We start from the raw sequence: 15,769 nt of genomic DNA, 5'->3' as shown, positions 1-15,769 counted from the left end.
TCTCATTTTCACACAGAAGTTATGGTTAGCAATACCCCTGTCAATAATCTGATTTTTTTTTTTTAGGGGTGGAGGGGGTAAATGTAGCACGTGATTGGGAGGAGTTACTTCTCTGTTGTGTGCAAACCAGTTATGTTAAACATTATCGACTAGAATAAGAAATCAAGCCAAACCAAATTTAAATTCCAATACCCTCCCGTGTAAGATATACATGTATATAGGTACCTATATATTTTGAAATAAAAAGCCATACATGTAAATATAAAACTAAGCACACAAGCAATATTATCAATTCGGCCAACGTTCTTATACATTGAAGGTAAATGTTATCCAACAAAAAGATGCACCCTCCTTTTGGATTCCATGCATTCCATCATAATAATTCAGAGGCAGGCGCGAACATATTTCCATTTTTTTCTGAGTAAAAGGGGGTAATGATCTGATTTAATGTATTTGAGGTGCTGTTGTTGTTGTTGTTGTTTTTTTTTTTTTTTTGGGGGGGGGGCGGTTAAAGGGTGTGTACAGTAGTTCTGGTCGAGGTGAGGATTTAGCATTTAACATTTTGTGAGATATTCAGAAACCACTCTATGAGATGTCAAAGAGTATGCAATTCTAAGGGGTATCAAAAGTTTATTTGATGAAAATCGGTTTTGAAATGGCTGAGATATCAAAAAACAAGGTGAAACAAAGAGATCCTAATAAAAGGCGTGGCCTGTCGCCTTTTATTATTATCACTTTTTTGGATATCTCAGTCATTTGAAAACCAATTTTCATCAAATAAGCGTTGAATGTTCTAAGAGGTTTCTTATTATCTCACATAGGAATGTTCAAAACATGAATCCCCACCTCAACCAGTACTGTACAGTCCCTTTAAGTGTGTCAGAGATTAAATAATCTGTCAATTACTTTAGAATATTCAGAGGAGGGACTATATGAGTTTCTGGCTAGTGTGGTTGCTGCTCGCCTTCTTCCTCTCTGATGATAACGTAATTTAATATTTCGCGATACTGCAGATGTATACGATGTCATCATCCTCAACCTGTCAACCCTTGCCATCATCAATGGTTGTGGATTGTAATTACTCTGCAGAAATTAAGGAAACGATGAAGTCTATGGTCAGCCAGGCTATAATATTCCCATTCGGCTCAAATGGTGTCATCTTCTATCCCGATCGTGAAATATATCGTATCCTATCTCAACAGACCGCATTGGTTTATGCGGTAGTCGTATCAGAGCGTATCAGAACGCAGCTGCACGTACCAGATTGGGGACACCGATCGTAGTGATTGCGTTAGATCGGTATACCTGCCAATCGTGCACTCAATCGAGTCAATCCTATCAGATCGTATTTGAACGGGAGACCAGATAGTGACAGATCGTATATTGCTTGGAATAGACCAATCGTGACCATATCGCATCCAAGCGTATACCAACTCCATTCGACTAGCATCATGCACCTCGTATCCAAACATTAAAAATTTCAGATAAATTGTCCAAAACTTCCACGATCAATGACTAATCGTGGAGTTCGTAACGGATCGCGCGATAGTGGGAACGCTGTCTGATCCCCAGTTCATCGTTCCGATGAATTGCGATGAATTGATCTGACAAACTCGAAAAAATCGGATCGAGGCCCAGCACCAAGGATGATGTCAATGCCAGCAGAGCCCTATACGACCTGGGCCCCGTTTTATCAAAAGATAAAATCGATTTTAAATTTCCTTACCACACAGTCTGCCATAGACTTACAGTTGAAATCAACTTTATAATCGATTTTAACTCTTCATAAAACAGGGCCCTGCTGGATTCAAGCTTAATGCTATGCCCCGGCTTCCACTGACCATCGGAGGCTATCTGCTCCCCAAGATGAAAAAAAAAAATCAGCGTTCCGATGAGTTTCGATAAAATCTGAGTGTCTGATAGCTGATTAAACAAGGCCTGCACAAGAATATACTATTTATCATGAATATAAATATGTATGTTCGGATGAACTGTCTGGTCGGCGAGACGTTTTTACATTTCCCGTCGATGCAATTTTTTAGATTTTTACATTTCTCATGGGCGAGACGACTTTACATTTCCGGCATTTTTACAAATCCCATGCAGTGACACGTTTTTACAAATCTCTGCGTTTTCACAAATCCCGGCTCCACAAGCCTTCCAATAATCTGTCAACCTTTTTCATTGGCTGCGTCAGATTCCTGATAGCAGTCATGTGCCATGCTATGGAGGATCGTTCGAGGGTGATCTCACAGTCATCAACCTTTCACTTTTGACAGTCACCCACTCCAACCAATCGAATAGTCTATAATCAAATGGTAATCGAATCGAATCTTAGGTTGATACTAATACTGAATAATGAGTAAATTTTTAGCCAATTAATGGGAAATCGTGCATAAGAGCGCGTCGTGCCCACTCCCAATTAGGCCGACGTGAAAACAGTAGCGACTCCTGACACGCCATGGATCAACTTTTTCATGCTATTTTTATGTTTTCATGATATCATATTTTCAGTTCGTTTATAATAAGTGACCACGTCGACCTTTAATTATTGTTAAAGCATTTTGATAGAAAAAAGTACCGGATTTTTCGTTTTACAATAGATTAAAGCTATAAGTATTAGATCCTTCTACAGCCATTTCATCACCAAGCCTTCTGTAGTTTAATTCACTTATCCTATTAACGTAATTGCTTCTTTTAAATTTTGTATTACATTGAAATGGAGTCAAGAAGAAAAACGTGCGTCTTTAATTCACATCATGACCTGTTATCCTCACACAAGATGTTTATGTGTGTGTGTGTGTGGGGGGGGGGGTGGGTGGTGGATAAAGGACTTCAGTTGCTTGATTATGAATGTGATACTTGTGATAGTCTATTTTGTGTACAAAAACAACGGGAAATTTGTGAATTGATGACATTTAATTCACCTCACTTATAGTTGAATAATAATTATTATATGTGATGGTGACCAACACCAATGTGCAGTCAGTCGCATGCAGGGGACGCGGAAACGTGTTTTCTACTTTAATCAAATACCAAGTGAGGAGGGGGGGGGGGGGGATAACGAGTCATGTCTCACTGCTCCTGGTGGGGTCAAGGGGGGGGGGCGCTATAGAGCCTACAGCAGTGTATAATACCTGATAGGTTTTGAGGAGGAGAGATCTGTACGGTGCTGCAGAAAAGTAGGATTTTCAGTTAATCTGCTTGTTTTTAGGCCTATATGTACCTTCAGCGATAATATCCTTTGGGTCGACGGTCACACAATTTTTGCTATATATATTTTTGTTAAATAGGTTTAATGTTACTTATATGAATATTGCTTATCGATATATGACCTTACAAGAAGTTTGATGGGGTAAAAGTGAATAGACAGTTACTGACACGAAACGAGAGTGGTGGGAGGTCGATGGTCAAGTGAAAGTTTGCAGTCCTCTTGCACAAAAAAAAAATGGAGAGAAAAGAAAATCATTTCATCGAGCCATTACTTCACCTATATTTTTTGTTTAGCATAGTGGTGATGTAAGTTGGTGGACAGGGAAGATTATAAATCTACAACTATATTTGCATGGACATAATGGTGGTGAATAGTCAAAGTTCAACGTCAAAGGTCTGTATCCCAATTGGGTAGAAAAATAAACATTAGCAGTCTGTGTGTGATCACTGTAATATCATGGTGTATAAGAAGAGTGTGTGTGTGTGTGTATGTGAGTGTGTATGTGTGTATGTGTGTGTATTTGTGTGTATTAGATACAGAGGAAGATAGATATAGATGAAGAGCTTGAAAGAAAAAAAACACAGACCCTAGAAATCATGAATGATAATGTATATCTCTTCCAGTGTATATACGCCTATTTTCCAATGTTTTGTGTCTTTAATCAGTGCCTGTACATGCAATACAAATCGGAATAGATTTCGTTTATTCTAACAACTCTAAAACATTTCTTTTTATATTAATAGACTGTTAGCATCATCAAGGAAACAAAACAAAAACTACACACCCTCCTTTGCTGAAGCCCTCATTGGATGCATCACGAATGAGTAGTGTCAGTTCGTGGCGCGCCGGTAATCAGCTATCAGCGCTCCCATTCGTAGCCCCGGGGCGTCCACATCAATGAACTTCAAACGTGACGACAGCCTGTATCACGTGTCACCGTCATCAGGGAGATTCCGAAGTGAAGTTAATTTCATGAAGTGTTGGTGGACATTTATATAACACAAACCAACGGACCTGGACGTAGACCTACAATTTACTGTATATGGTGTGCCTGTTTATGCAGCTTTCTTGTGAACCTTCAGTAACATCGCTCATAATAAGTGTAGTCACACCCGTGATTGGTAGCAAAGGAGTGGGGCTATACGTTCATTGCGCTCTACCATAATTTTGATCGCGTTTCTTTGAAAAAAAAACAAAACAAACCGAGAAATAAATGACATCAATTCTTTTTTTGAAAAGTTTGCTCTATTAACTGAAAGATAGTTTTGGAGTTACGTCTGTGGATCTGAAGCTGACTATCAATTCTTTTCATGTGTCTCTAAAACAGCTAACACTAATTGCAAAATGGTTACGATGGAGTGGATTCTTTCCAATGGTGTTGGATTTTGGTGAAACTTTTTCATCGTTTCGTTCGTGGCTATCTTACTCCATCAGAGAGACGCGCTAAAAGATTAATCAGAACACAACGTTTGGAACTGATTGTATCTATAAAGAAATCTACGGCGTTCTAACTTCTATTCGTTTCGAGTGGAACTCGGTTACCATGGCGATTATCAAACAGTGCTGCTGTTGTAGCGTGAGGAGAGGATCAATTGTTACTGGCATCTACGGAATCGTGAGTATTGACATTACGTAACTACTTGCTCTTTCTTTCCGTTTCTTTTTCAGTTTCTATTTCTGTTGTGCACTCTTCCTTTTCTTCTTCCCTTGCTCTTCTGCTCCCCCTTCACACACACACACACACACACACACACACACACACATACACACCCCTACTCTCTCTCTCTCTCTTCTTTCCCTCAAGCGCTTTGAAAAGGTGAATGTTTTGCTAGATTATGTTTGCCTATTTCGGAGGTCATTCGGGTGCATTGTGTATTAGCCTTATCTGAATGTTACATGTTGTGTCATATACTATAGTATACTTTTTATTCTTCTTAATGGGCATTTGTGCATTGCAGTAAATTGTAATGTATGGAGAAAGGGTGTTAAATCATAATTCAGCTGCCCTGTATTATTAACGTTTTAAAGAGATGATCAGTTTACAGTATGAACGTGACTGTGATAATACATAATATTATTTACGCTCGTATTATCGTAAAGACAATCCGATGATTACAAAATCAATATAATTTAATGAATACTATGAATAATGTGCTCGGGTTTTAAAGGAGAATTATCTGAAACTGTTAAAAGTTAGACTGAAAAGAAAGAGTCAAAATTTATAAGCAAAACAGTGAAAATGGGATATAAATCTGGGAAGTTGCGAAAAATTGTGAAGCTTAGCCAATTTCTGCATTATGAATATGCCTATGTATTAGTGGGCTAACGATGTCAACATGTCACAATTTCCTAATGATAGTGTATGTAAAAAAAAAAAAGCTTACGAAGATTATCTTGCTAGATTATGTATTCTCAAAGTGTAAAACAATGTGTTACCTTTGTTAATATCAAGTGTAAAACACATTTCAAGTTTATTTTTATTTTTCTCCATCTCAACATATAATCAATAATATAAACGCACAATATATATATTACATGACAGTAGAAAAATATCAACATGAAAATATTACTCTTTCTTTTCAGACTAACTTTTAACTGGTCCGTAGTTAATCTAAGCGAAACAATGAGGAAAATCAATGTTGAAATGTACCTGAATTATAGTTCGTTACAGATGATTCATCGTAACGTATGCCATCATTTCTATAATGCCGATCCGAATTTGTACAACTTCGACTGTTATAAATTAGGTTAATTAACTTGTTTCTTTATTGATATAATCCATATAGATTCTGACTTATATACGTGGTTATAGTTTCCACAAACGGAGTTTGGATTAGTATATCCAATGCAGTCACTTTAAGTATCTTTGCAGCATGAAGTTTAAATGCAGTGGTTGCCACTCCGTATAAGAGATCTTATAGAGCACGGAGTGTGAGATCTCAAACACTATGTCATCATCTACTGGAGACAGCTAAGGGTTATTTCGGGGGCAGAATCTTGTCCTTGCGGGCTTGGGCGCATACCTTCGTATATCCGACGAGGAATTGGGGCGATGAAATCGAGTGAGGCACTTACGGCAATCCGTAACTGTCATTACGTGTTCTTTTCCCTTTCTTAACATATCCGTATTCAAACACAAGCCAACGAGATTTTGATTTGGGATGAGGTCGCGACTATGAGCCACTCACACTAGCATTATTATCGGTGATAGCTACTATTACCATCGACAGATTAAACTGGTGATGCAAGTGCTCCTTGTGTACGAGCTCAATCATTCGGCGCTCGTCATTTATGTTGAGACTCGTATGTAGTAGTTATGGCTCAACTTCATCATGATACAGATCATTGTTTTAAAGGCAAGCTGTAATATATAATTATATATATACATACATATATATATATATATATATATATATATATATATATATATATATATATATTTTGTGTGTGTGTATTGTGTGTGTGGAGTGCAGACCAGATAGGACTGAAACATACCGTTCACTATACAGTATGTCATATTACTTTCATACATTATAGGGAATACTGTTTTCTTCAGCTAATTCTTATGGGTTGAGCGGTTTTTAATCTAAGTTTGTGTCAGTATTTTGCAAACATTTTAACCCTTACATTTATTTAGGCGCACTTTACTTGCATATACACAAAAATAGTAATTAGACACCCAAAATAAAGACAGAGAGTATTGATACTTCTTGACACAATTGTCATAATACTCACCTTTCTCTGCTTCTTTGGCCTCTTTCATCATGTTGATTTGATATATATTATGATTTAAATGATTAGCGCAATTTGCAAAGACAAAATACTGATAAAGCCTCTTTTTCAAGGGGGGGGGGGGGGCTAAGAAACTAAAGACATTTTGATTTTTCTAAAACAAGCAGAACAGCCTACATGGCGTTCAGATGATGTTTAATGATTTAAGTTTCAGAGATAACGTGTGATTTCTCCCCACGTCTCTATTTCAAAATCAACTTGTATTGTTTAAAAAAAAAATGTATGATTGTTTTTTTTTAATCGGGTTGTGATAAACACGCTGTAACATGGCCGTATTGCACAAAGAATGCTACAGTTGAAACAGTCTGTCACCACACTGTCCGTGACACGTCAGTATCTACAAATCAAAACAAAGCATGGCCAACCAATCATTCTTTGCTCCATGTTTGCTTTTAACGAGAATTCCAATCGATGACTCCACCATATGCGTGTATGTCTGCTCCGCTGATTAACAAAAACCATCGCGAGCGTTGATGGTTGAAATGATTAAGCGTTTATTGAAACGATTTGTTCGACACGTGTCCGACCTCACACGGTGCCAAGCCAATTTTCGAAAGTATAATCATACAGCATGATGAACTTTTTGTTTTATTTTGTTCTGCTTTTGTCGTTGTTGTTGTTTCTCACACACGTTCAAAACGCGAAATCGACCAGCACTTCAAATTTCCCTTTAACGATATAGCCATTACAAGTTTTGAATGAATCCCCGCGGAACCTTGGATAAGAGTTTTGTTAATGTATCATTAAACTCTTCCGAAATCGCCGTTTCTTTGTTACTATAAATTTTAATGTATCTCTTTTATAAGCCGTCGTACACTGCAAAAACAATGGTGTTAAATCCAACACCATGGGTGTTGATTTTAACACTTTCCCGGTATCTATATCGGAAAACACCGGTTGGTGTTATTTAACACCAAGTTCTGGAATTAAACAATTCAATCCTACTCTTGGTGTTGCAATTCAATTCTGTTTTTGGTGTTAAAGAAGAGTCCAACACCTATCTTTGGTGTTGCAATTTAATTCTGTTTTTGGTGTTAAAAAAAAATCCAACACCAATGTTTGGTGTTGCAATTTAATTCTGTTTTTGGTGTAAAAAACAAGATTCCAACACCAATTTTTGGTGTTGCAATTCAATTCTATTTTTGGTGTTAAAAAGAAAAAAAAAGAAAGATTCCAACACCAATCTTTGGTGTTGCAATTCAATTCTATTTTCGGTGATAAAATTTAACACCATTATTTTAACAACAGTGATATGCAGAATTCAACCCCAAATTGTTGTTAAAACAAAAACCAACGATTTAGCACCAACAATTCAATCCAACTCACTCTATCAATGCATTAGAATCAAACACAAAAATTCATTGCACATTACACATAGAGAAGGGAAAAGGAACAAACCAAATTATCTTGACAAACAAAACTTGGTTCTTGTTTATTCAAGAAACTGGAAAAAGGAATTATCATGATGAACAATACACACCTTACACCTAAAGAATACAACTTGTATTCTACATCTGGATCAAGAGAAGAAAATGTTAAAATGTACAAAGTTTTGCCCAATTTGGGAGCCACCCTGTATACTAAAGTAGTTAAAGGCAAAAAATATGCATGTGGGTATTTCTATTTATATGGGTACCAAAGTATGACCTCAAATTGGTTAATACGTAATGAAACTAAGCTGTTTTGTACTGTGTTATACCTAAGATAAAAGCCAATAATCATTACACTCACAAACACTCGCATATTTCTTTGGTAACATGTTCATTCACAATTAGCCCCTAAATGTTTCATGTGTAACATGAACATGACATCACATGATATCACACAATTACTCCTGGTACCCATATGAAAAGAAATACCCATGTAGGTACTTGGTTGTCTTGAGTCTCTTTCTCATTTTTTTTTCCTCAACCAAGTTAACAAAAAGCTATTTGTACATCAAAACATGCATTTTCCTTTCTCTTTTTCCTCCAGGAAATAAGCAACAACAAATCAATCTGTGCATTTCCAAATCCTTGGCTTTCATGCACATGCATCATAAATTTGCTTTTCCCGAAAGAAAAAAAAGATGGAAAATATTACATATATTACATTACAAAAATATTATAAGATTTTTCAGTGCACACTTGGTCAGGATGTTCAAAAGGAAAAATGTACCAAAAATTAGTACTCTTTAAGATTAAATTAATGATCGGCGGCCAAGATCTGGAGGGGGGGCTACAGATAAATATAGCCCGGGCTACATAGGGTTAACAAGAGTCCACAATATCTTATTGATTGAAGATATTTTTGCACATTTTGTTACCATTTACCAAAACCATACATAACATCGGCTCTACAGGTCTAAATTACTTGAAAAGAACATGCCTTGGTGCCACGTACTTCCTCGAGTCTGTGTTTGACAAATTTGTCATTCAAGTTAACAAAAGGCTATTTGTACATCAAAACATGCATTTTCCTTTCTCTTTTTCCTCCAGGAAATAAGCAACAACAAATCAATCTGTGCATTTCCAAATCCTTGGCTTTCATGCACATGCATCATAAATTTGCTTTTCCTGAAAGAAAAAAAGATGGAAAATATTACATATATTACATTACAAAAATATTATAAGATTTTTCAGTGCACACTTGGTCAGGATGTTCAAAAGGAAAAATGTACCAAAAATTAGTACTCTTTAAGATTAAATTAATGATCAGCGGCCAAGATCGGGGGGGGGGGGGGGGGGGGGGGGGGCTACAGATAAATATAGCCCGGGCTACATAGGGTTAACAAGAGTCCACAATATCTTATTGATTGAAGTTATTTTTGAACATTTTGTTACCATTTACAAAAACCATACATAACATCGGCTCTACAGGTCTAAATTACTTGAAAAGAACATGCCTTGGTGCCACGTACTTCCTCGAGTCTGTGTTTGACAAATTTGTCATTCAAGTTAACAAAAAGCTATTTGTACATCAAAACATGCATTTTCCTTTCTCTTTTTCCTCCAGGAAATAAGCAACAACAAATCAATCTGTGCATTTCGAAATCCTTGGCTTTCATGCACATGCATCATAAATTTGCTTTTCCCGAAAGAAAAAAAGATGGAAAATATTACATATATTACATTACAAAAATATAAAATTTTTCAGTGCACACTTGGTCAGATGTTCAAAAGGAAAAATGTACCAAAAATTAGCATTCTTTAAGATTAAATTAATGATCGGCGGCCAAGATCTGGGGGGGGGGGGGGGGGGGGCTACAGATAAATATAGCCCGGGCTACATAGGGTTAACAAGAGTCCACAATATCTTATTGATTGAAGTTATTTTTGAACATTTTGTTACCATTTACCAAAACCATACATAACATCGGCTCTACAGGTCTAAATTACTTGAAAAGAACATGCCTTGGTGCCACGTACTTCCTCGAGTCTGTGTTTGACAAATTTGTCATTAAATCTAGTGGTTTGTAGTCAACAAGTTCCTTTTGATTCTTGACAACATGACCACGTGGAAAACTTATTTCTACTGTAAAGGCATGATAGTGTGAATTATAATGCAATGTATCTAGCAAGAGAAGTACCAAAAAATGTCATTGTTGTGTACAATGATATGTTCTATTTGACCAAACAGTGGAAGCTCATCGACATCATGGCAGACCAAAAGAGACAACTGATAATGTGTACCATACACTTTAACCCAATTGGCATCAAAGACTTCAGAAGAGAGTTCCTCTACTTGGAGTTTCTCTTGCACAGTCTGTCTAATATTTTCATCTAAATCTGACAATAAAAGTGAAGTACCTGGCCCAACCTCGAGACACTCCAAAGGATGGTTTGACTGAAGATGGAACGTTAGTGCTGTCTGATGTTTCTTTGCAAGTGATTTACATATGTTTTTGTAATTACGTACAGATTCTGCAACACGGCCAAAATAGTGATGTTTCGCTTCGTACCGCATACACCATACATGTACGAGTGGCCCAACTTCTCTCAAACATGTAGCATAATGCACCATGAAATGATGCTTTGGCAACAACCTATTGGCAGGAAATGTTTTTTGAAAGTGTGTGTGATGTTCTTCAGTGAGAACAGACAACTGGGCTATCAAGCCTGCTGTTAATTGGGGAGCAAAAATAATATCCATACAATCTAGTAATCTTAGCAGCAGTTCCCAGTAGACGTTTCCTTCTTCAATGTCATGAGCTATGATGAATGGAAGATTTCTTATCAAGCACCAAGCCTGCATTGCCTTTTGACCCACATCATTGCCAGCTGTTCTCAGTTTAATGTAGGATGGTTTGTTCTAGTTATCTGTACGGTTTAAGCAATGGCTGGCAACTCTCTGATTCAGTTCATCATGGGTCAAGAGTGGTGGTTGCCTTTCATAGATGAAATATTCTAGTACAAGTTTCAGCTCATACTGAACTATGCCTTCCAACAGATCATGCATTATATCAAGTGAAAAATTTGTCAAGATATGAAAGTAAATACAATCATTCAATACAGTTTTTTGTTTAACTCCAAACACATGTGACAGTGTAGTTTGAGCTTCAGCTTCTTGTAAATGTTGCTCATAAGTCTGCCTGGTGCGCATTTCCATTAACACCTCTTTTAATGTGTTCTGCGCCTCTTCCTTGCTTGTCACACACAATCGACAGTAATAATTAGCAGAAAAGCTCTGTACAAAACCAAACAGGGCATTTGCACCTAGATTATCAGCACTAATTTGAGTAATGGTTCCCCTCTTCACAATGCCATTAGGAAGAGTAATGCCAACTGTTGACAGAATGTTAATGTCTTTCACAATATGCTTGAGAATAGCATTAAATCCATATTTTTTTGGCATCTTCATCTTCAGCATACCACAGAACTACAAGATTGATATTGGAAAGAATAGAATTATACTTTGGTGGCAGATTTTTCAAAATGAAATAAAAAGCACCTAACTTATGAATTTTTGTTTTTGAACCGATGGGGTTTACAGTTTCAAAGTCATCATAAAAACAGTGAATTTGTAGGGCATTTTCATCTTCATGGAAAAGAGGGATTTTCTCAAATTGTGCACCATCACAGTAATCTCTCATTACACCATCAGTGCTCCTATGGTCATGAGTAGCAAAATGCAATATATCTTCATTGCTCAAAAGTTGCTTTAAAGATTCTAAAATGGGTATATAAACAAAGGTATCTTCAATAGCAATCTGTTCATACTGCTTACTTCTTTTATTTAGACGACTTTCATACCGGATGCCTAACTTTATTTCTTGTGGTTCAACAAGTCCAAGTGTTGCACAATATTTCATCCGCTTATATTCTGAGTTCAAATTTTCAAATGGCTTTTCAAGCATAGCAAAATGCGTCTGTATTTCTCTATAAGCTTCGGACTCAATGGGCAGTTTATGTTTCAAGAAAGTAGCCTTAACTGCCGCTGATGCACTTTTTACTACATCACCTACAATCAAACTGGTTGATTCCACGATGTCATTTACAACTTTTCCAGAGTTTGCACTGTTTGCTGAAAATTTTGAAATTACTTTTGCACACTGCCTATTCAAATCTTCAGCGGATAAAATGTCATCTTCTGCATTTATATCCTGATCTTGATCACTGTCGTCATTATCATTACTGTTTCCTGCAAAGCTCTCTTCGAATGATTCACCAGCTTTCTCATTTTCAGTAAACTGTTCTTGATTATCTGGCAAACCAGATTTAAGGTGAGTCTGCAAATGCCCTCGAAATCCACGAAAAGAATAAAATGTTCTTGCACAAGCTCCCTGTCCACAGATTAACACCTCTTTTCCTCCTTCACTTAGTCCATGACTTAATCTTAAATGTTGCACCAACTTTGGTATTGCAAAATTTCTCTTGCATTTGAAGCAAATCATGGTGTGAATAATTTGGATCTTAGTTCACGCACTCTCGGTGATTCGCGGGAAACTCCAACATCAATCTCGAAAACAGCTGTCTGGATGAAGGTCCAGAACTGATGAAGAGACTGGCAGTAATGCAAGCCAAAGACAAAGTGCGTCTTGAAGAGTTCATCTACTGCTCCTTCCACCGTACGGGCACCACATGGAATGGCCTTGTGATCGACAATGAGCAAGTAACTGCTGATACAGGCCTTAGAATTTCCAATTCCAAGAAGGAACGGTTGGCTCTGGGTCTGTTTGGTGCCATCCAGAAAATCTTGAATGCTCCCTCCACTCTGTGTTTGAAACAAATTACATGTACTAGTAAACGATGAAACTAGCAGTTACCCTTTTCCCACTTGTTAATTCTATCAAAACTCTATCTTTATCATCACTGTTACCATCATCATACATACATACATATATAGTGGGGGGATCTGGATGTTTTGTGGAAAATGTCTGCAATGTGCAAAGTAGCACAACGTTTTCTGACTTTTTTCTCAATTTAAGAGGCCTGATTAGACTAAAGGCCACCGCATTCGATATGACTTTCTGTCACACAACTCAGCGACTTAAGATCTGAAATAAAACAGAATATACGCACTGTTTATTTCATAATTTTATGATAGTCGGCAAGTTGTGCGACCAAAGATTTGTATGATATGCAGTGGCCTTCAGGCTGCATGTTGCAGACTATCAAGGCTTGGCTGCAAGTGATGCTCCATCATAACTCTTGAGCAAATAGGAAAAGTGCATAAATCACAGGGCTTGTGCATGATGGTGACATCCATGTGCAGCGTAGTCTCCCCTATAACTTGTATCTCGCTCAATTCACTTTATGGTTAATGAACTGAACAGAGATATACACTGTAGCTACATTCTTCAACCAGGACTTTGCACAGAAAATTTTATAAACGTATAGAGGTAGGCTGTAGAGGCCTGGTAAAAAATGCAAGTATTTTCAAAGCAGGTTTTAAGTATCTGATTGAGAAGAGTCTTTCTAATATGGTTGAGTCATTTCAACTCACACAAAAGGAGACACTGTGAAAATAAGGATTTTAAAATTTCCTTCACAATTATTTTCTTGCTGCAAATTTGTAATCAATTTCCAATATCGAGGCAAAAAGTACTGACCTTTTGTTTATTGATATAACTCTACATTTAGGGCTGTGAAAATGTCACGCTGAAACATATTCCTAGTAGGATTGAAGTATGGCAACCCTGTTTGCAGTAGGTCCATCTCGTTCTAGCGCATTGTCACTCCTAATAATCTTAGGATAGGTTCAGTTTTTGAACAGGCCCAAAGTTCTTGAGCACCCTCTTAGTCCAAGCCAGTCTAAGCACATTCATGAAATTCTTAGATAGACCATTGCTACATCTACTCCCTGTGTACACACATTTCGTCAGTTTTGGCAACATTTTCTAGAATGCAGTGAGAACATGCAAGGTGTGACGAGGGTACTAATAACATTATTTATTTATAGTCCACTTTTATACTGAAAAGCTACATACCTTCTGAAACTGAATAATCCTTGAGATTGCTGAGGAAATGGATACTTTTGCTGAGGCAGCTTTAGACCTCCCTTGGCTTGCAGGAGGCAACAGGCACAGAGGAGGAGGATGGCAGATGTACCAGAATTCCATCCTGTATTTCAAAATGCAAAATATAAAATCAAGCAGGCTTTCTAGTAGATCATGGTGAAAAAGTAGGAGAAAAAAAATAGGAGCTAAATTTCAGTAAAGTAGGAGAAAAGTAGGACATGCACTTTTTTGTGAGTTTTCGATCAATACTCACCTTGTAATGAAGAGTCAAACTCACTGTGAACACCTGAAATGATTACTCACTGAATTACTACAGTTGCATGTAAAATCATTTACCCCCCCCCCCAATTTGGACACTCTGGCAAAACAATAGTAACAATACACATGCAGATTATTCTAAATCTTACAAGTGCATGGTGAGCAGATACTTTATTACAATCACCATGTATCAGATTAGTAGTCATTGATTGTCTATAATTAAAAACCTTGATCATTCATGCATGAAGAGATGGTCCAGTGAGTAATTTGTGGTCATTTTCGGAACTTGCTGTGATCACTGAAATGTAACTTGTAATGCTCTGAATGATCACAGCTTAATTGTTCCCTTTTTGTAAAAGATTAAAATATTTTTTTTCCTTTAATAAATATACAATTCTTGTACTTCCATGGGCTCTGTTCATTTTGACATGAATAAAACTTTGAGTATCAATCTCATTGGTAATTTCTGTACAAACTCATTGAGGCAACTTTTACTCAACATTCATTTAAAGGGGAGTTTCAGTAGTTGTCTAGAGGGCGCTATAGCAATATAATTATTTTGAGATTTGAATGGGAAAACTCTTAGGAAAACTGACACAGAATAATCCAAGGAGGGGGCACAACAGGACTTGTCATAAACAACTTTCATTCTTTACTTATAAAGGTATCTACACACAAAACAACTTGACTGATCTTCTTGTGATCTGGAGAAGAAGATGTTTGAAATTTTGAGAATTTTGCACCCTGGGGGCCCTCCCCCTGGGCCCCATGGGGCTACAGTTATCATTTGAACAACTCTACCCAACAGAATGATTCTCTGCAAGTTTGACTAAAAGCCGACCATTCGTTCTGCAGAAGAAGATGAAAATATAAAAGTTTACAGATGACGCACACCGCACAACGGACAAGGGACGGCAGACAAAAACGGATGGCAACAGCTCACTTGAACCTTCGGCTAAGGTGAGCTAAAAATGATGCACATGGCCTCGCATCATTTGATCTTTTGACCCCTAGATGACCTTTCACCTCATCATCCTCATCAACTCACATCTGGTAATACCCAAGGA

Source organism: Diadema antillarum, unplaced genomic scaffold (assembly GCF_040938485.1).
Source record: "Diadema antillarum isolate AM-2024a unplaced genomic scaffold, OU_Dant_1.0 scf00000103, whole genome shotgun sequence".
Taxonomy (NCBI): Eukaryota; Metazoa; Echinodermata; class Echinoidea; order Diadematoida; family Diadematidae; genus Diadema; species Diadema antillarum.
Note: the sequence above shows the minus strand (reverse complement) of the source record.